The sequence below is a fragment of the Canis aureus genome, chromosome 32 (genome assembly GCF_053574225.1).
Source record: "Canis aureus isolate CA01 chromosome 32, VMU_Caureus_v.1.0, whole genome shotgun sequence".
Lineage (NCBI taxonomy): Eukaryota > Metazoa > Chordata > Mammalia > Carnivora > Canidae > Canis > Canis aureus.
Window position 1 is genome coordinate 30,478,740 of NC_135642.1, and position 21,402 is coordinate 30,500,141.

At 45.0% G+C, this 21,402-nt stretch overlaps 1 protein-coding gene and 1 long non-coding RNA gene across 2 annotated transcripts in view; one reads left to right on the plus strand and one right to left on the minus strand.

The window, feature by feature from the left end:
* Positions 1-20,300, plus strand: part of LOC144303322 (uncharacterized) — a 55,085-nt gene extending 34,785 nt beyond the window's left edge. The window contains exon 3 of the long non-coding RNA XR_013370394.1: positions 17,729-20,300. This is a non-coding gene — a long non-coding RNA (uncharacterized LOC144303322). The remainder of the gene's footprint in view (positions 1-17,728) is intronic.
* The window catches only part of RORA (RAR related orphan receptor A), a 711,502-nt gene that overhangs the window by 386,957 nt on the left and 303,143 nt on the right, over positions 1-21,402 (minus strand). The window lies entirely within an intron of this gene.

A 21,402-nucleotide genomic window follows, 5' to 3' on the forward strand; every position in this document is an offset into this window, starting at 1 on the left:
CACTTCACTCTGGACTCCTCGATGGCAGGAACTAGGTGCCCCAGCCCTGTGCATCTAGCACCTTGCACAGTTCTGGGTAGAGAGGGATGTCACTAAATGTTTGCTGAACGACTGACTGTTTAGTCCAGCCTCCTTTGGCAGAGGTAGGAAAGGGTGCTAAGAGAGAAAGCGAGTGAGAAATCAATCTTTCTGCAATACCCACAGACCGGCAAGCACCTTAGCATTTGACATTTGTTAGTTCATTTTCCTCCCAGCGCCCCAGTGAATAGGCCTCCCTGCCTAACAAGGCAGACTGGCTAGTGAGTGCTGAGGCACATCCGTATTTGGCAGAGAACAAAATGCACGGTTCTACACAGTCAAAGGCAAGAGAGTTGGGGAGAGTGACTGTGGCATAGACGAGGGTCTGAAGCCTCATGGTGAGCTGAAATGGGAGCAGCGCTGTGCAGGGAGGGTGCTTGAGAGGTCCCATGTCCCACTGGGATTTAGATCTGGCCTCCCTTGCAGGCAAAGATACAGAATCTCCAAAGTTATAATGTCAAAGGGCAGAGGAGCCAAACCAAGAAAACACATTTTATAATCTCTTGCTCTTTCTCAGAGTGGAATAGTGCTCCTCTTTCTCAGAGCAAGAGATTATAAAATAGCATCAAGTAATTTCCTAATTTTGGAAAAAAAGAAAAATGTATTATACATAGCTACATATACTCTGGAAGTTTCACTACTCGCCGAAGGGATTAGGATTCTCAGGCTCTATCTTTCCACAATAACTCAGATGTCACCGTCTTCTTTTCCAATGATCTTCACCATCCACATAAGCATCCCTGCATTATTCCAGTCCTCGTTTAAAGTTACCTGATGTTAGAACTGAAGGCACTTTCATGAGCATCTCTTCTAACCCCCTGACATTTGTGCAAAATGGGAGCGCAATGAGTTTTCTCAAAGCTAATTGTGGCAATGGGCCGAGAAAACTGCGGGTTTCTAAAATGTCTCATTAATACCACCTTTTAACTATTGACCATCCCAACTCAGAAGAATGCAGGGTACACATTTTAGGAAATAACATGCCCGCTATTAAGAAATACGCTGCCTGTCCACACCAGAGGTCCCAGCAGCACAATTGTGAGCACATGAGCCAAGGAGGGTGATGCTTCGGAGAACGTGGGTTCCTGTGGCCAGGGTATCAGCCTCAGGGACCCTTTGTGGGGCCTGCAGAGAGCAGCTGAGATAAGGTGTGGCCAAGAGCTGTTCTGTTTGTGCCATTTTAGTGGAGCTGGGATGTTATGCAAGGAAATCTTTGGTATTGTAATAATCCTGGATTATAAATAATTTAGCATATTTCTTTGTAAACTGCAGTCCAGAATCCTTGCAAATAAGAAAAGGATTAACTTTTTCAGAAGTACTTGCTCTTGAGACTTTAAGTTCAAGGCAGAACAATGCTTGCCGTGGTAATTCCATCTATTTTAAGATCACAAAACCATACCAAGTTGAAACCAGAGCAGAAGATATTAATGCAGTGCTCTCTCTGAAGTGCCCAATAGTGGGACGAGAAAGCTTTCAAAGGGAATTAAGTAGACAGAGAAAGCTCCCTGTTCATGTCCAAATCACAAGGAGGCGGCTGAATAGGATTCACAGTTCTCCGTGGGAAGGACCCACACCACAGCTAATGTTCAAAACAGGGGGGAGATGTCTTGGGAAGATCAAGGACCGAGAATTCTGCTGTCAGAATCAGCTGCCTGCCCATTAGAGCCTCAAAAGACCCTCTTCCATGTGTGAGCTGATATGATCCTGCAAATGAGCCCATTTTTCCTTTTCTAACTGGCCCAAACTCTATCTGAAGGAAGGTGTCATTATGTAATATTTCGCAAGTGCCCTTGATGTAAGCTTCAGATCTGGTGTGTGTGTGCGCCTGTGTATGTGTGTGCGTGTGTGCAGTGGGAGAGGGTAAGGGGTCAGCGAAGAATAAGATACACACAGAAAGTAGAGAAATTGGATGGGGAGCTGCTCAGAATGTGGAAGAAGAGACGAGCATCCAGGATGGGTCTCTGGTCAAGGGTCAGCACTTGGCCAGGTCACATGGACAGAGGTCATGAGAGGAACAGTATTAGCTGCAGAGAGAGTCAGAGCCAGGGACAACTGCAAGGTCAAATGAGCAACAAAAGACAGAAGCAGAGAGGTACAGACTCAGAAACCACCAGCCAGCACGAGGGGACAAGGCGGGGGCATGAAGGACAAGAGACAGGTCAAGCGAAACCACACCTCCAAAGCCTGGTCTCCAAGACCCTCCTTGATCTGGTCTCGGCCGGTCTTCCCAGCCTCATCTCCTGCTGTCCCACATTTGACACCTTACATGCCATCAAAATAAAAATGCAGCAGACTCTGTGTTGTTCTCCATTCTTGCCTTTGTTCCTTCTGTTCTCTGTACTCAGGCAACCCTTTCTCCCATCCCCTGATCTCTCATTTTCCAAGATTTAACTTTGGAGTCACCTCCTCCTAGAAGCCTTCCTTGCTCCCCAGACTTCGAGGCTGGGTTCAGTACCACTCCTACATGCCCTGATGACACCGTGCCAATTTCCATGCTTCCATCTAAGAAAGATTGGCAGAGAATTTTTACACAAATGGTCAACTCTGAACTCTGAAGGCGTCATGGCTGCTTGAAGGCACTGTGTGGAGAAGGATTCTGAGACCTCATCTGGAATTTCTAGGAAAGGATGTAGGCGTCAGTGAAGGGCCCTCTTCAGTGCATGGACCATGGTTTGCCATCTCTGCTTTTGACCAAAGTCCTCCTTAGTAGGGTGAGGAACCCGAGGCTGAAAGGCAGGAAATGTCTGCCCAGCATCACAAGGCTAGCTGACAGCAAAATCAGAATAGAAAACCAGGTCTTGAGATTCCTAACCCAGTGCTCCTTTTATTTTATTTTTTTAAAATGGTATATCATTGTGGTTTTTGTTTTAAGATTTTATTTATTTATTCACAAGACACAAACAGAGAGAGAAGCAGAGACACAGGCAGAGGGAGAAGCAGGCTCCCTGCTGGGAGCCCAAAGCAAGACTCGATCCCAGGACCCCAGGATCACGACCTGAGCCAAAGGCAGATGCTCAACCACTGGGCCACCCAGGTGTCCCCCAATTGCTCCTTTTAAATGATACGATTCCCAAAGATGCCAAACCTGGAATATTGACACTCATAACAGATACTTAGCTTTTTCAAAGCGGAGAGTAATTATATAGGGATGGAGCCAGTGAAGGGAAACAGAGTTCGGTGATTGTGCTTGGACGCCACCCACCTGAACGCCTGTGTCTTAAAAGGTTTCCTCCTCCCTAATCCTCCCCAAGTCACTACCTTTCTGCTCTTCTCCAGTTGGCGCTGCTGGCACTGCCAGTGCCTATGACCCAAGATAAAAATGAAGACTTCTGAGCTGACTCTCTGCATATCACAGATAGGCTCCTCCATGTCAGGGAAGAAGCAGAAAGGAAGCCAAAGCTACCTTTCCTGACTTTGTGGTTCACTCCTCACGGAATTAGAAACTTTCCTGAGAAGGAAATATACTTAAAAAAAAAAAAAAAAAAAGGAAATATACTCAGAATCCTTTTATGAGATGAACTCATTCCCTGTCATAGGGTAAAGGGAATCTTCTAGTGGGTTCCAGTTTCAGGAGGTTACAAGGTATAAAGAGGAGGAGGAAAGTTGGCATGCTCTCGGCCCGCAAGAAGTTGTTATGTGACCACTGTACTCATATTTACCTGGAACATCTTAGAGGAGTCTACAAGGTGCTTTCCTGAGACATTCAGTGGTGACGTGAGATGCGTGCTTGCTGACCCTCTCTCCCACCATCCCAGGCTTCTGGGAGAGTTTGGGCCCAGATGAATTCTCCAAGCATGGCCCAAGCTAGCAGAGGGTCATCTAACCTTTAAACTCCAGTTGGGTGAAATGGGCTGAAGAGAATCGTCTGGATGTCTGCCTTTATGCACTTCAACAGCAAAGGGCCTGCCTGGCCAGGTTACCCAAGGACACAGCTCGAACCAAAGATGGGAGAGAATTCCCAGAACTGGAGGCAAATGCGAGAAGATGATAGGACATTCCCTCAACCCCCTCTCCCAGAATGCTCAACAGCAATTAGCAACCATGTCCTTTGTCTCACCTCTGCTGTGTTTTTAGCAGCTTGGTTTCTTCAGAGGACAGGGCAAGTGGGAATGGGATTAGGGCTGGGAGTCCTGATTTTCTGAGGAAAGAAAGTATTATTACACGTTTTCATTTCAAGACCCGCCGAAGGATTTCTGGGTAACGAAACCCCTGCCCTGCCTGACACAGACTCTGTCATCTTCCAGGGCCCGCCTCACCCCTCCATAAGAAATGAAAGAAGCCAATTAGCAGGTGAACTCTGAGCAGCTGAAAAGACAAGAGTCCCCTGTATGTGTTTTTTATTGTTTCAAGCTCTATAAGGGAGAGGTTCTTAAGGGACGAGGGGACGTGGAGGAAGAAGTGGGTGACAGAGCCTCTGAGAGATCAATAAATTCGGCTGTTTCTGTACACAAGGGGGAGGATGGTGCAGGGAGTCAGATGGGAGAAGGAATCCCAGAATCATAAATTTTAAAGCTGAAAGGACCCTTAGAGGTCACCTGGTATAACCTCCTCTATATTATAAATGAAGAAACCAAATGTCAGAAACACTAATGCCCAAGGTCACGCTACTTGTGAGGAGAGAACCAGGACCCGAATCCTGCCTTCCCAGGTCCCCAGTCCAGGTCCTCTCCTCCAGTCCACAAAGACCGGGCTGCCGTCACCCCATCAAGCAGCAACGTGAACACTTAAGTGCCTACAGGGTGACCCCATGCCCGCCCCCAAGAGGCCTCCCAGAATGCTCCTCTCCTCAAAACCAATGTCATGGCTTTTCTCTTTCTCTAAAAACCATCTCCGTTGGCCAAATGGGCACAAGAGACAGTTCTTCCAGTGAAGACTTCTCATGGCTTGACTTTGCAAAGCTGGCAAAGCTGCTTCGGCGATCATTTTTTTTTTTAACCTTGGCAGCTCCCTGACAAGAGGATTAAAGCAGGCGGCTTTCAAAAAAGTCTCAAGAATGATTTAAAACTCAATATGTTAATGCTTGCCTAGAGTTTTGTACACTTTCGTGAAAACTCATAAATCCCTCCTGCCACACCCTAGCAGCCATCCTGTCACTGGCATGGCTTAATGACATTAAGAAAAAAAAAGAGTGAAACCAGTCATAAATTAGGACCAGAAACCTCACTGTGCCGAGGAAGCTTTCAAAGTCACAGACCAAAATTGAGCATTCATGGAGTCACGAATCTGGGGGTTTCTGAGGGGCTAGGCAGCAGTTCTATGGGAGGATAGTTCCTTTGCAGTCCTTCCTGCAAGCAAGACAGGCAAGGGACGAGAATATAGTAGCTTTTCAACCCTTAGCTTGCCTCAGAATCACCCAGGTTGCTGTGCCCCGTGAATCTGCATTTCTAAGGAGTTCTCAGGCGGTACCCATGCCACTGGTCTGGCTGGGGCCTATACTCTGAGAACCTGTGGGCTGGAAGGACCCACTGAGGCCTCTGCTGGAGCGAGATTTTTTTTTTTTTAAAGATTTTATTTATTTATTAGGGACACACAGAGAGAGAGGCAGAGGGAGAAGCAGGCTCCATGCAGGGAGCCTGACGTGGGACTCGATCCCAGGTCTCCAGGATCACATCCCAGGCTGAAGGAGGCGCTAAACCGCTGAGCCATCCAGGCTGCCTTTTTTTTTTTTTTTTTGGTGTGGTTTAATGACACTTTGGGAGAGGGCATGTGAGGTGGAATTGAAAAATCCCTTCGTAGCAGCAGGCAGGGTGGGAGATCGAAGCGCCAGATGTGAGGGCCCCGTTGTCATGGCACCAGCATCGAGCGGTCCCTTGAACGGGGAGGCGAGCAGTGTGCCCCAGCTCCTTTAGTCACCTAGAAGGATAACGCCTATGTGAGCAAAAGCAAACACCGGGAGGCTTAAAAACCCGGGGTCCCCATGCTCGTTCCTCAAGCAGGAGAAAATGTCTTTATGCAGAGAAAGTGCAGTGTAAATAAGAAGTAGGGCTCGATTTCCACAAGCTTGAGTCAAAGAATCTGCTGAGAAGGCCACATGACACACGAAATGAAATCCAGGTCCTTGATACCCGGAGGCAAGAAAGAGAATGGAAGATCCAAGAAAATCCAAACGTTCCTGACTTTCTACAGTAAACAGTCCTGCTCGGATTCTCTTGCTATTTTGGATCCTACATGAAGTTCATTAACTGGCATACATTAAATGGGCAAAAATAAAAAAATTAAAGAAGAAGGTGCTGGAGGACAAATCAGTAATTGCTCCTTTAGAGCACACCAAAGTTACTGAGAAAATCTCCTATAAAGGCTCTGTCAAAACAAGTCACTTAAGGATTAGTGAGAGCTAAATCCTCCGTCAGAGAGATTTTCCTCAACAGTCATAAATGGGTTTTAGTATCGGAAAATCTTAGAAAATATACTTGCCCTGCCCCCACCCTCCTCCCGGAACAGCTCTTTCAATAGCTTGGCATCTCGTGGAAGCACAGTGTTTCCTTAGGCTGAGGCTTCTTCTTTAAAAAATAAAATAAAATAAACTCTGTCATTCACAGCAAAGTCAGTGGCTGGAAATAAATCATTACAAGCACCTTGTGCGTGGTCCAGAGGCTTGCCCATACAGCACACGTGTTCAAGTACTGCCCCCTCCTCCCTCAGCAATTTTCCTGAGAACAATTAATATATGGCTCTTGTAAGCTAGTACTCCCACCTCAGCTTTCCAGCTCTTTCCACTTGGTCTCTTTCCTTAAGATTCAGCAGCTCGATTCATTCATTCGGTGAGGATAAGAGCTTAAACTTCTTCCTTAAACATGTGTAGGTGGTTACTTTTTTTAATTAGGAAAAGGTAAACATTGATCATATCGAACTTTTTAACTGGCAACCTTCTCAGAGTACACATTTTTTTGGTTTTAGATTTTATTTATTTATGAGAGAGAGAGAGAAAGAGAGAGAGAGAGGCAGAGGGAGGAGCAGGCTCCACACAGGGAGCCTGATGTGGGACTTGATCCCGGGACCCCAGGATCATGCCCTGAGCCAAAGGCAGACGCTCAACCACTGAGCCACCCAGGAGTCCCAAGAGTACACATTTAATTCTGTCAGTAAAGGGTCATCTTTTTTACTCTCTTAAAACCATCAATCAGGACTTGTGTTATAGTTCTGAGCAGTCTCTGGAATTCCTTATCACCAGATTAGGGAGGTCTGTCTCTGTTCATTAGGCTTGCATGTAGAAAAGACTCACTCACACTATAAGCACTTAGAGACACTGGCATTTATTCCCACGAGAGGGTGACCCAGCAAGGCCATTTTCATATCTGCCTCCCATTTTCATATCTGCCCAAACGTTTGTTCTCATATCAGATCTCAAAGCTAACGCACCCTGGACATCACCAATGCCAATCAATGGAAAGCTAACATACTTGCTAAATGCTCCATGTGTGAATAAGGATTGATTTTACCCCCTTGGAAACACACTGCATTTCTAAATTTCCCATTTCCACCAATAGACCATCAAAAAAAAAAAATCCATTGCCAGACAAAAATACTTCTCCTGATACGCATACAGCGCCTTAGCTACAGACCTGGTTTTAGGCTATTTATTCCTTTTCACAGTGTGATATATGAGGAAGTGACCGAAAATTCCAACCCCCAAATATTCCTCTTCCCAATCTACCTTATGCCTAAAATTCCACCACTAAAAAATCCTTATGATATTTTAAGTCCAGGAGTACCCTTTGCACATTAAATTATTACAAGAGGAAAGCCATTTAGTCTACTTAATCAGCAAGACTCTAGAGAATTTAGCAAGTCTTATTTTGGTCGCATCGCTGAGAGAATTTAGCCCTGAGGTTATACAGACCCAAGTTGGAATCCAAGAGCCATACTTTCCTAGGACTGTGAACTTGGGCAAGTCATGTCACCTCTAAGACGTTCGACTGTGTCATTTACAAAAGAGGAATAAGAGTATCTACCCATGAGGAGTGGACAGAGAAACAGGAAGAGCACACTGTGTGAGGTTTGCCATCTGGACAGAGCTCAGTAACATGAATTCCCCTTCTCGCAGGCTGGCTGGTCACGAAGAATGAGGTCAGGATATAGTATCTTCCTCAGGTTGAGAAGAGATGAAGAAACAGGGGACCTCATGGGAAAGGCAATTTTGGGAAGGGGTTGCTGCGTGCACGTGTGTGTGTGTTGTTTGGTGGCAGCAGTGGGAACGAGGACAACCCCAGTCACTTAGGGGTGAGGACTGCAGAGGTGAGCTATAGTCATAAAAAGGAGAGAGAGGCCCAGAGGAGGCCCATAAGGATAGCCATTTGCTTCCTCTATCCATCAGCCGATAAGGCTGATCAGGCAGCTCTACTCACTGTCCTACAAGCCCTCCCCCCGCCCCCCGCTCACCCCCAGTTCTGCCCTAACTTGACTACGTATCAGGGCTTTGCACTCATTATCTCAAAAATGACATCTCCAGATCTCTGCCTGTGGGATTAATGAGTAATCAGGATGTCTACAATAGTCTCCACCTCGGTAGAGATTACATTAATCAGTGTGCCTCAAATCTTGTTCCTATAGTGGAGGGGGTGTGAATGCTAGATGAATAGGCAGAGGAGAGCATGAGCTAATGATCTTTGCAACATGTCTGGGAGCCTATTTTCATGGGGTGAGGATAAGTTTCCCTCGGTGTGATTAACTGCCACACTGTGTTTTCGTGTTCCACGTCCACTGGCTAGATCTGCGGTGGCTAAAGAGATTATTTTGAGCCCCCAAATGAGCCCCTTGTTTTCCAAGTGAGCTGTGGATTTTATTTCTGTGGAAGTTCTTACGAAACTGCCCTTTCACTGAAAAAAAAGCAAGTTAAATGAAAGAGACGAACCTGGACATTTTACGACGCCTGCCCATAGATCAGATAATGCTTACACACGTAATGCTTACCAGATCCCCTAAGACTTGACAGCTGTAGTCCTGCATCTTAATTCATTTCACTTCAGTCTTCTTATGCTACCTCTTAGACACAGAGTCATGCAACGGGGAGAGCAAAACTGTGCCCACAATAAAGAAAGGAAGACTCTGTAAAAAGAATAGGCAAGACCGCCGCCTTTTCTCTGAGTCAGAGAAAAGATTTCCTGCTTCCTAACACTGCTGCCTCCTTCTATCCTCGTCCCAGAGGAGCCAATGTTGGGATGGATCCTAAGTAATTGTCAAGAAACTGTAAGTTTAGAAAAGGAAGTGGTAATTCTTGAGCGTCTACTAGATGCTAGGCATTTGACCTGCAATGACGCATCTAACATTAGTCATAATAGCACAATGAAATAGAATTATTTTTTCTATATGTCAAAGAAGGAGAGGCTCAGGCTGGTCAAGCTGCAGATCAGTAAGTGACAGAACTAATATTCGAACCCAGTTCTGGTAACTCTAGAGCATGTATGGGGCAGAGCCGGGATGATCTTGAGGCTTTGGAGGCCTACTGTTTACTACAGGGATGGGTTTCGTTCTAGGCTCAAGGAAGAGAAATAATCAGAACTGATAAATCTCTGTATAGGTCCTCTAGGGTTAAAATGGAGGCAGGAGGGCAAATGGGGGAGAACTCTTCAAAAAATGGGGCAATGCTTTTTGGGAAACATCGCATGGGGTTGGATGGCGAAGTGCTCCGAGGAACAGCTATTCCAAATTTCTGTGAAGAAGTTCTGTGTAGTACACAGTTTTCAGGGATCTGATAGGAGGGCATGGGGGGATGCGGTGGGGAACAAGTTATGATCTAGGGCTTACTGATGGATGAGAGCATGGTAGATATTTCCTGGAACTTGCAGAAAACATCTAGCGAGGAGTTCCATGGGCAGCAACTGACCTTCATGCCATGTGTAAGCCAGCGGTGGGGTCAGGAGCCGTCCACATCCTACTTAGGGGAGGAAACAAGCAGCAGCGTTTCATCCCCATGCCACCAGGGGTTGTCAGCTTTGCCTCTGAAACTATGGCTGAGCCTTGGGCAGCCAAAATGCAAACATGTTTTACACACGCCATTTCCCAACCTCATCTTCTTCTATCCTGCTTTAGGATCTCCCAGACAAAACCTCAGAGAAGTAAGTAAACAGGCATACATCATTTCCAAAAGTCCTCAACACAGAGCACAGACCACCTGGACAGATCAAAAGCAGATTATCATGTGATACACTAAAGTCTATGTCCCAATATGGACATGGTACCTTCACAGCTCTTAACTGATCGAATGCACAAATATGGATTGGAAATGACATGATTACTAATTTTCTGAGGGGAAAGGGGGAAATCCAGTATAATGACTGGGTAAAATGTTAGTAATGAAAGGTAAGTAACCCAGACAGGGAGTTTCCTGAGGCAAGCAGAACCCAGCAGTTTTCAGCCACACTTCTTTCATGGTGTTCTCTTAAGGTTAGGTTGATAGATATCTGACATGCTTGACCATCTACTGAAACCACCTCTTGCCATTTCACCAGGTAGGGACGTCAGCAAAAAGCCTTTTCAGCGCAAGTAGCAGCCCACTTTCCAAAACAACTCTCCACCCTTTAAACTAAACAAACGACTAAGTAAACCCAGATTAAATACAGCTTTATCAGGATGGAGTTTGAGTAATCTCTGAATCAACAAAATCTGGGGAATGTGTGTACAGAATATCCATTATACAAATGTCAGACCACAAAGTCAAACTCTTTTTTGAGATGCTATTGAGGACTCCTTAATCCAGCCAATACAGCACAGTGAGGGAAGCCCAGAGTCATGCTAGCTTCCACCCAACAGCCTGTCTCTCCTTATGCAAAGATCAGGAAAGCAGATTTTCTGCAGAATTATTTTAGTTGTTTCCTGGAAAGAGCCAGATAGCCTGTCCCCCTTAGTCTAAATGGAAAATTCCTTCTCTGAGCTGCTTTAATTGCTATGGGTTAAGCTTGCACATCACACAACGTGACAATCACAGTACAACTGGCATCATTTGGTGCTTTTTAACTTTTGTCGGGTATAAGTTACAAAGACCAAGATTAAAAGGGTCATTTATTGTCTGCCAAATGGAAGGCTACAAAGTGAAATGGTTCAGTCACATAATTAGGGGGAAAGAAAAGAAAATTAAAATATTCACTCACATACAGAATTAAGTATGCTCACAAACTGATCAACACAGGAAAATATAAACATAGTAAGTAGCCCAAGAGCCCTCAGTTACTTGGATTGTCACGGGAGTCCTAAAATGGCATCTTCCTGATTTATACTGAAACACATGGACTGCTATTTCGATATTGCTGTTACAACAGTCCCAGATGCTGACTGATAGCACAAGGCTGAATATGCTTCGGAACCAAACAGAGCTGGGTCAGATACTAGCCTGTTCGCTTACTACCGATGTGTGGTTTGGGGCAAATGTCTTATTTCTGAAACCGTCTTATATTCTATAAAATGAGAACCATATGACCTTCCTCGTAGGTTTTTACACAGGTATAATAAGATTACACGTAAAGTATCGGGCCCTGGCACATGCTACATCCTTCATATTATTACTGCCCTCCCCCAACTTTGGGCGGGGAGATCTCACATGTATGTCTCTATAGTTTTGAAATTATGCCTATATGTAATAAGCACACAAGAAATACTTCTTGGCATTTATTCGATAGCAAACATTGATTATGTATCTTCTCTACTGTCTAACCCAAAAGTTCCCAAACATTCTTGTTTCATGATTAATGTATCAGTATTTTTTTTATTTAGCATTCTTAGGCCAAAAGAAATTGTCTTACGGTTCTGTTTATTAATTAATTAGGCCCAAATAACCTAACATGTTTTACCAATTTAGTCTTTTTTAAAAAAGACTTCCATGTATAAAGAAAAATAAAAATAAGATTTTCACTTCATTGTTCGGTAATCACAATTTCTGACTTCACAACTTCTGAAACCTTGGCATTAGATGGGAAAGCCCCGCCCTCATTTCCTGTTCCACATTGTACCACGTGGCAGTGCTTTATATCATACCAACTGCCAAAAACCTAGCTTTGCAAAGGTGTGACATCACTGAAAAGAATGTCGTGCATTCCAGTAATGAAACTGTGAATTGACTTGAGCTAGTAGTTCACACGATGTCTGACACATGTCAAGAACTGATACACTTTACCCAACTATTTAAAAGATTTCCTGGCACTCTTTTGGGTTCCCTGCAATGCCTAGGGTGCCTTGGCTCACTGTCTGGGAACCAGAAGGCTATCAACCCCATATCAAATCAGATTCTTCTTCTCTCCAACTGTATCAGAGTATTAGGAATGGGACAACATCATAGACACATCTGAAGAATAACAAGGCTTGCTCTAACGAAGTTCTAGCTGTATTTCTATTTCGCTTTTTAGCCTTTAATATGTCACTTATTAAAAGATGTCCTCGTAATGTCACATGGCCACCAGATAAATTCTGCAGTGACGCTTCTGGGAATTCGAACAGATAAACATCTACTTATCTCAATATCAAATGTTTACTTACCTCAAAAACCAGAGAGTAGTGCAAAGTTTACCAGGTGATCTTTCTCATTCATAGGAATTTGTGGGCTGTGGATCAGCTTCCTATGGGTTCATTTGAGATGAAAGAAGGGCCTTCCTTTCCCTTTACATGTGAGAAGAGCTCATCACCTAAGAACTCTGCTTGTATATTTGCTGTTTGGCATCTAGAACCCAGGTCCGGGGAGGCACCAGGACTCGCCACTGCTTCTGTTTAGACTCTATTCTATCTTGTTTTATAGGTATATGTGCAGAGCTAAAAGATGATATAAACCTTGCTCAGGGCGGCAGTGAGGAGAGGTAGGATAAGGCAGAGGGTATATGCGGCACACACTTCACAAGGGCTCCCTGAGAGGAAAAAACCCTGCTTTGCAGCGTTGGCTGGTTTCTAGGTTACAAACCCCCCACCATAGAGGAGTAAGGTCACCAGAGTTCAGAGTCGGGATGAGACGCATGCCATCAGCTCTGGGTTTCTTCTCTTCTAGAGCTGCCTGCAGAATGCTCTGAATTGAGGGACATATTCTTTGCTAAAAGGAAGATATGGAAATGTTCGAGTTTGTGTTCTCCTAATTGAGGATTTCTCTCAGACGCAATAAATAAAGCTGAAAGGAAAAAAAAAAAAGGGTGCTTTGGAGAGAAAACAGGCTAATATGAAGCATTTTATGCAGGGGATGAATTCAGGCACCCTCCTGGGCATGAGGAGGCTATCCTGACCTTGCTGGCTAAGCCCGCCTGCTTGGGGGAATCAAGTCAACAGGTATTCATCAGGCTCCAATCAGGGGCCCAATATTTGTCTGAGCGGTTTTGGAAGGTGCCAGGAGAAGACCGTGGAGACTCTGCACTGAGGGAGAGGATGCTCTTTACACATGAAGCAAGCAAACCCAGCTCCGGCCTCTACTCACTGCAAATTTTGAGTACGTCAAGTGACACTGTCTTCCCCAGGGCACACTTGGCACAGACCAGCAGGGTCCACTCTGTCCACTGCTGGACATATTTATGGGCCCTATTTGCTTGTTTGGCAAGAAGCTTCATATAAACATCTTCTGGAATCATTCTGCCCGGGGCGGGGGAGTCAGCAGCCTCAGAGTCCCATACACAGACTTTGTATCAGGCCTCCTCAGTTTCGCTAGGCCTCAGCCATGTCATCTGGCAATGACTCAAAGCTCTGCTTCATTTTTGAAGTTCAAGTGGCAAAACTATTATACCAACTCTTCCCCCCCCCCCCACATGCTGTGCAATTCGAGGCGGTAATTCAGAGACTCACCATTGAGAAGGTACCACGCTCTCCCAACGCATGTTCACAGATGAGTGCACACAGAAATAAATACATAGAAACACAATAGTTATTACAGGGGTGACTGCCTTCCCAGGGACCCTGGATTTAGAATTATGCAAAACAGGAGGCTGGTCTAAGAGTTCACTTAACAGTGACTTAAATGAGGCAGCAATGAGTAGATTGTCTTCTAAGGTGTTAAGATTTCCATGGTAAACCCCTGTTATAAAATGCTTTGCTGTCCCATCGATGTGATAATCCCGCTGGGGTACCTTTTGCATTCTTATATAGTGATATATAAAGTATCTTGTTTGCTTTGAAAACTTAAAGGTCAGTACTAACAATCCTTGGGCTGCTATCATTTCCCTATTATTTCTATCGAGTGCCTGCTAATTCTGGACCGTAAGCTCAGTGTTGGTGACGGCATGTGTTTTGCACTTGAGGGGGTCTGCACACTAGTTACAAGGCATCCGTGTTCTTTGTCATGTCTCAGATACCATATAACTGTAGAAATATATTTGAGACGAGCTAATCATTATGCCATCTGCACATTCACCCTCCCCAAGATTTATGCTCATGTGATTAAAGGCCTCCTCTTTAACTAGGTTCATGTTTATGATTTGGAGGTCCTTACTGGGGCAGAGTGGAGCTTCAGACACATGGTGGGTGGAGTCAGAGTAATCTTTTCCCTAAATATTTATTTGCACAGGGGTGCTGAGGAGCTGCCTCAGGCTGAAAAACAAGGATCACCACGGGAGAATCTGGCAGTGCCAGTGAGATGCAGCCACAGACTGAGAGTCAGAAGGGAAGATGTTCAGATGTGTTGGCTGTTCTCCTTCACTATGCTGGCTGGAGGTTGAACCCATCCAGCCGTAAGCTGTCAGGGCTCATATATACCTCGGGGAGATGGGGCTGTACACAACAACCAAAAAAAACTCCCTCATCCTATTCTAGAATACATTCGGGTTCAAACTGCTTTACTCAGATGAAACATTCCCAAATGAGCCCAGAGACAGAAAACATTTCTCCTCAGTTCCTCATAGGGTACTCTTCTGTCCTGATAATGAAGGATTTGAGAGTGTTAGTGGTGAGAGCCAGCAATCAACCATGTGAAGAGACAGAGTCCATAAAGGACAAACATTATATGGTCTCATTCATTTGGGGAATATAAAAATTAGTGAAAGGGAATAAAGGAAAAAGAGAGAAAATGAGTGAAAAAATCAACGAGAGTGACAAGACATGAGAGACACCTAACTCTAGGAAACAAACAAGGGGTAGGGAGGTTGGGGGGGAGTTGGGGTCTGGAAAGGGAGGCGGGCAGGAGGTTGGGGTGACTGGGTGACGGGCACTGAGGGGGGCACTTGGTGGGATGAGCACTGGGTGTTATGCTATATGTTGGCAAATTGAACTCCAATAAAATTTTTTTTTTTTTTTAAATAATAAGGGTGGTGTGGCTTGGCTCCAACACTGATGGCACTAGTAGAACTCCTAAAAGTAAGCAGAATCCAGTGATCAGTAAAAGCTCAGACTAACACCTAAACACACATAAAATGCCACGTTGGGATGTCAAAGGGACGTTGAGTTTGGAATGAGCTTTGTAAGGAGCTCTATTACTGCATTAACAGGTAAGGGCTTGAGGTTCTGGTCTTATAATATTAATGAGACTTATTCAGCCCCACAGGCTGGAAAGGTTTAGAAATATTTTGGTTACATAAGCTTACATCAACCCCTCCTCTTCTTTTAACTGACAAGCAGCCTTAGCTGTGTCATCATCTCTGATCTTGGACCACTTCTCTGAGCCACTGTGCAACCAAGTTCTCTGAAAGGCGAGAAGAAAAGTAAATTCATTGATCTCCTCCAGCTTGGCCTGAGATTCCCTACTTTACATTGTTAAGTGAGTGCAAAGCACGATGATAAAAAGTAAAATTCTTAAGACACATCAAAGACAGCTCATTAGATCAACTTTTTTTTTTCTGTGTATCTGTTGTTTTTTTAAAAAACAGGGACCACTGTGCTTTCTTTCAAGTGACAAGAGTTATGACAGCTGCTCTATAAGGTATTCAATGGTTAATTAAGACACCAGTGTCATTGCTGAGCTCTTTTGTGTTTCGTAGAAAGCAGTTGCTAAACAGATGAAAGTAGGTCTGAGGCAAGGGGTAGCATAACTATTATTTCAATTAATAAATAGCTCTAAAAGTGAAGGAAGTGATAAAGGCCTCGAGAGCGTCTGTATCTGCCCTGGTTCTGTCAGGAAAATTAAACCGAGCACTTGTGATTGCCACTGCTTCTGTTTAAGGGATCCAAGCAAGTTGGGTCACCTGTGCTGAGCAGGTTAGAGCCTGCCTGGTTCTCGGGGCACCCCCTAGTGACACACGTGTATACCCCGGCACAGCCACCTCACTGCAGCAGAAAGAAACTGTGCCCAACTCACCTCTTTTTCTTCCACTCGCATCCTCTCTCCTCCATGCTCCCCCTCCCCCCTGCCTTCCACCAAAGAAGCCCTAAAATGTATTTTCAGACAAATATCAGGGAAGCATTTATAAATATTTCAGAGGCGTTTCATAAATAAATAAGCAAATCTACAAAAAGACTTCCCTTTTTTTAATGAGATCTTGGCTGTGGTATATGCCTTTTATTCGAGCATCATTAAAACCAGTTGGGGAGATTTTTATACTGGACTCTCTTTCGGGGGGTTTCAGGATCTATGAGAAAGCCTGCTATGCATCTCCAAACCGTGCCGCCTCAGCCCTGACAGATTAGGCAGCTCCAGCACGAGGGAATAGTTTTTACTCTTTTTAAAGTAAATACTAATCAATAGCAACTGTACCAACAAAAACCTTCTTGCCGCCTAATTGCACCACAGCTACTCATAGACCCCAACAGAATTTTCCCCTGGATGTAACAAAATTAACTACCAGGGGCTGAGCTAGTGAGTTATCACCAGCTCTCTATTCAAATGTAATTAACACAACCCCCCCAACTGCCACTCGTACCATTAAAGCACCACGTGTATGTATAATCTCCAAACAAGGTCTGAAGGTCATGCCCACATCAATCTTTTCAACACACTCATCAGCACAGGAAATCAAGCTGGCGGGGAGGTGGTCCCAGCAATTATGGGAAATCTCTCCCTCTCTGAAATCTTGTTTGTAGTGCCTCTGCTGCAGCTTAATGCCCTCTGTGGTCTCTTTGGCCATGTCAGAAAGAGCCAGACTGTATCAGAGGCAAACAAGTGATTTAAGCTGATTTAGCAAGCAAATCAAGTACCCAGCACCGAGCCGATCCAGCTGCTAGAAATGTAGGAATCTTAACAACAGCTTGGGATGGATACTATGGCCCCTTTAGTTAATAATAGCTGATACTTTTATCACACTTTAGGATTTTTTTTTTTTTTTTTTAGGAAGTTTACCTGTATTTTTCTAACTCATTGTTGGTAATTACAGTAAGAGCAGTGGCCATTTATTGAGCACTTGGGCTAAGAGGTTTATATAGATATTTTATCATTTAATCCTTGGAACGACTTTATGAGTTAGGAATTCTTATGCCTATTTTAAAATTAAGGAAACTGAGGCTCAGAGAGAGTAAGTGATCCAAGTGCTCCAAGCACTAAATGAAGGAGCATCAGGACTTGAATCCGACTGCCTGACTCTACAGCTCACTCTGGACCACTTGATCACTTTGCGAGGGAGGTATGGTCATCATCACCAGTACTGTGAGCGGCATCTGCGTTATATACATGTGGTAAACAAGGCACAGAGAGAGAAAGCAATTTGCTTGGGGCTGCCCAGCAGGGAAGAGTCAGGCAAAAAGATCTAAGAGGCAGTCACAGGAGTGGTTAGTGGCATCTCTGACTCCCTAAATGTACATTACGTCACAGTAACCTTCTGTCGTTTTCAAGGGTCACTGGAAAGAACAATAGAAGAGTCCAGAGACATCATCTGTGAACCTGTATAAGACACCTGCTCAGTGACATTCAGCCAGTGACGTGCCCTCTCTGGGTTCAAGGACCGCAACTAGGTAACAATGAGTTAGATAAAACATCTCTTAAGTCCCTTCCAGATCTAACACTTTAAGCTGATTGTGAATTCTTGCAGCTACAAGAGACCATAGGTGGAAACCTAACATAGCATTATTTTCTCAAAACTTGACTTGCAATGTCCCTGTTAGGACCCCGATAACCGTGTTGTTACAGAGCCATCACTTTACAAAAGCAGTGATGGGCACGTGGATGCCCACATTTAGCTTTCGTTCAGGAATCCTCAGCCACCGCAGGAGCCCACAGGTAAAGATAGCCTGAGCTACACTCCATCTAGTTCCCGCGTGCGACTTGCCAACGTGGCCCAGTTTGTGAGGAGGTCGGTGCAAAGTCGGTGAGGTCTGGAGCTCCAGTGAGAACTCAGGTACTGTAATTCTTCGGCAGTGGACTCTGCCATCAGATTTTTCCTTGCAGGTGCACAATCAACACCGAGGGTCCTCCTATGATGGCAGTTTCTTGACTTCTTCATTCGAAGACGCCAAGTTCTGGCCTCTGAGCCTGTGCAGGGGATCTGATTGCTCAGAACTCCCACCTCCACCCAGAAACACATGCTCAGGTGGTTTCTGTCCTGCCCGTAGCTTACTCCGGGCCGGGGGTGCCTTCCATAGTGTAGTTTATAGCTGATCCATCTGGGTGAGGCTCCTGTGCCAGGCCCTTTGTTAGCCGAGCTCCGAGGGGACACTGGTGCCCGAGCTCACCATGTTGTGTTTGTATGTCGGGGGCAGGGGGGGCCTTTAGTGGCCAGAGATCCTTGGCATCAATCTATTTCCATTTAAATACGTTTTCCCTTGATTCAGAATGAACCCGGAGAAGCAAAAATACTAATCGAATCGGAATGCAAATATCCAAGGCTCCTTTCTCTCAGAAATGCCCTATTTTCCCCCCTCCATGGTACTAATGTTTTAGAAATAGAAGGCACCTCTGGAGGGACAGGATAATACAAAAATTTAAAATCTGTAGAAAATGAGTACAGGGGTAGGCGGCACTATTAGTGCTACTAAAAATAAGCTTTGGGAAGCTACAATAAATGGAAAAACCAGAAGAGCCATTCCTTTTTTAAACTGTATTGAAAATCCTGTATGTCCGGGAGCCATTTCCTCCAGAGATTCTAACAATAATACTTTGGATTCAATATTCATTCCTATAGCAGTCTCTCTCTCCCATTTTGTCTCCCCGCCCGACCCTCTCCTCACCAGGGTCCCAGTAATGCAGGCTGAGTATTGAGCTTATTACACATACAAGACAGCGTGGCTTTGCCAACTGAATATTGTGCCAGATGCCATAGCACTGGGGCGATTATGCCCTGCTTGCTGCTTGGTATCCTGAAGATGGGAGTTATTTTCCTTTATTTTCATTTTCTTTTTTTACCAAGAATTCTAAGGTTACCGTAGACAAGCCACCCAGCGCTGGAGAGAAAGGATGTCCCCTCAGACTCAAGGAGTCTGTCATCAGTAGAGCCTGGCGAGCTGCACAGTGTGGGGTGCCCTCACTGGATGAACCTCCCTGACATCGCTACCTCAGGGCGGCTGGGAGGGTGGACGGGTCTGCTCACACCACTCATCTCAGGGCAAGTTGAAACGTGTCCCAGGAAGCCATGTGAGTCATCGACAGCTCTACTGGATTAGAACAATGATTGCAAATATTCAGACTGCAAGGACACGGGCTCCCAATATCCTACCTGCTTTGGGTTCTTTTCCAGATGCCGTGCCGGACACATCTGCCAGCCTCAGTCAGGCACAGACGCCCAGCTGAGCTATTCTGAGCCATCGGGGGAATTTCTGCGATTTGAACAGAGAAACAAGAAGAGTGCCTTGCCAAGGCCCAGGTGGTGCTGATGCTTCAGAGTCTGGCTCCTTAGCACCGAGGTGGGCCAATAGGAAACGTCAAAGTTAGCAGTCAATCCAGCATCAAAGTTTAATCTTCCCTTTCCATCTCTCAGATGGAGCCTTCCTGCAATATTTAATCCCCGTATGTGCCAATAAATGGAGAAAGATGTCCGGTGAGAAAACCTATAGAAACTGAGTCACAGAATATCCATAAATTCCAGCACGTGTCAGAGTTGGGGACGGAGCCCCAGCCTGGGCAGCTGGCTTCTAATTCTGGGTTCTTAACACCACACTTGTCTTGTTTCTTGTTTGATTCACAGAGTCTCTGGGAAGAGAGCGGCCTCCGGTGGGACAGGAGCGAAAGGCCAAGATTTAGAACACCTCCCTCCTTTTTACAAGGCCATCTGGAATGTATTATTATCCCCCCCCCCTTTTTTTTCCTTCAGTCTGGGCATTTCTGCCTCTTAAAAGCACCTAACCCTTCACCATGGAGGTGATGCAGAAATCTGCCAATAAAGTAAGCCTGAAAGCCCTTTGCTTCCTGCAGAAAAATCTATACGTGCCCTTCAGCCTTATAATTGAGTTGCAAAGGGGAAAAATAAAATTGTTTCCTAGCTGTGTGGAGCCATTCCACCCAACATGCCAATAAAAAGCAAGTGGTGTTTTTGTCCATGGGATGTCCGGGTTCAGAGTCAGATCTATGAAGCCAAACAAGGCCTAGGTTATTACCAACAAACGATTACACTCTGGGTTGTATCGAACAGAGAGATATTTGAACTCTTGAGACTAATTGGAAGGGTTCCGAAATGTCAGCGTCGACGTTCCCTGTCTAGATTCCATGAACCACAGTGGAAACTAACCCTGAATTTGAAAATGTTGCCTTCCACAAAGACCCATGTTTCTATCAGAAGATGCAAATATTAATCCAGGGCAGGCAAGTCACTTAGATCTCAGTGCCTTTCTACGCCAGAGAGTAGACGGATAATAACCATCTGCATTATCTTTCTTCTGAAATTTGTTGGGAAGTTCAAGTGAATACTACTACTCTCTTTTGTAGAGCACTTTAGCTTATAAAAACCCCTTCCTTTAGTCCATCTGAATTACTTCCTGCAATATCTGTAACCAGGTGAACAGCACCTACCTCCAACCAACCCTGTGCAGTTGGTGGGTAACAGTCCCATTTTAGAGATGAAAGAATGGAGGCTCAGAGGGCTGCTTAGGTGGCTCATCCAAATTCATGCAGCTGGACAGCAACAGAGAAGGGACAAGCCTAGACCAGCTAGTTCCACATCCTCTTCTCTCTCCATGGAAACACAATGCTTTCTTCTTGGTGTATGCAAGAGGTTTTTTCAAAGTTGAAAAGAGCGACCCTATAATAACTAACTAAATTTATCCCCAACCTGCCAGTCATGTCAATATTAGGAGTCCATGCTCTTCTCCATGGACATAAATTGTCTCTGTAAGTCTCCAGCTGTCTTTATGACCACAGCAGGCTCTGGAAGCACCTGGCTGTGTCTGATTCACTGATGAATAGGTGGAATGGCTGGGCCAGGCTCCCAACATACCCTCTGTTCCCAAGGCCATTTACATGGCCAGGTTCTGAGAACATCAGACCAACGCAATCTTTCATCATACTTGGTGAGTTGATTTTATCTGTAGACAAAACAGATGGCTCCCTTCCTGTTGTGATTTCCAGGTTCTTAGGGGAAA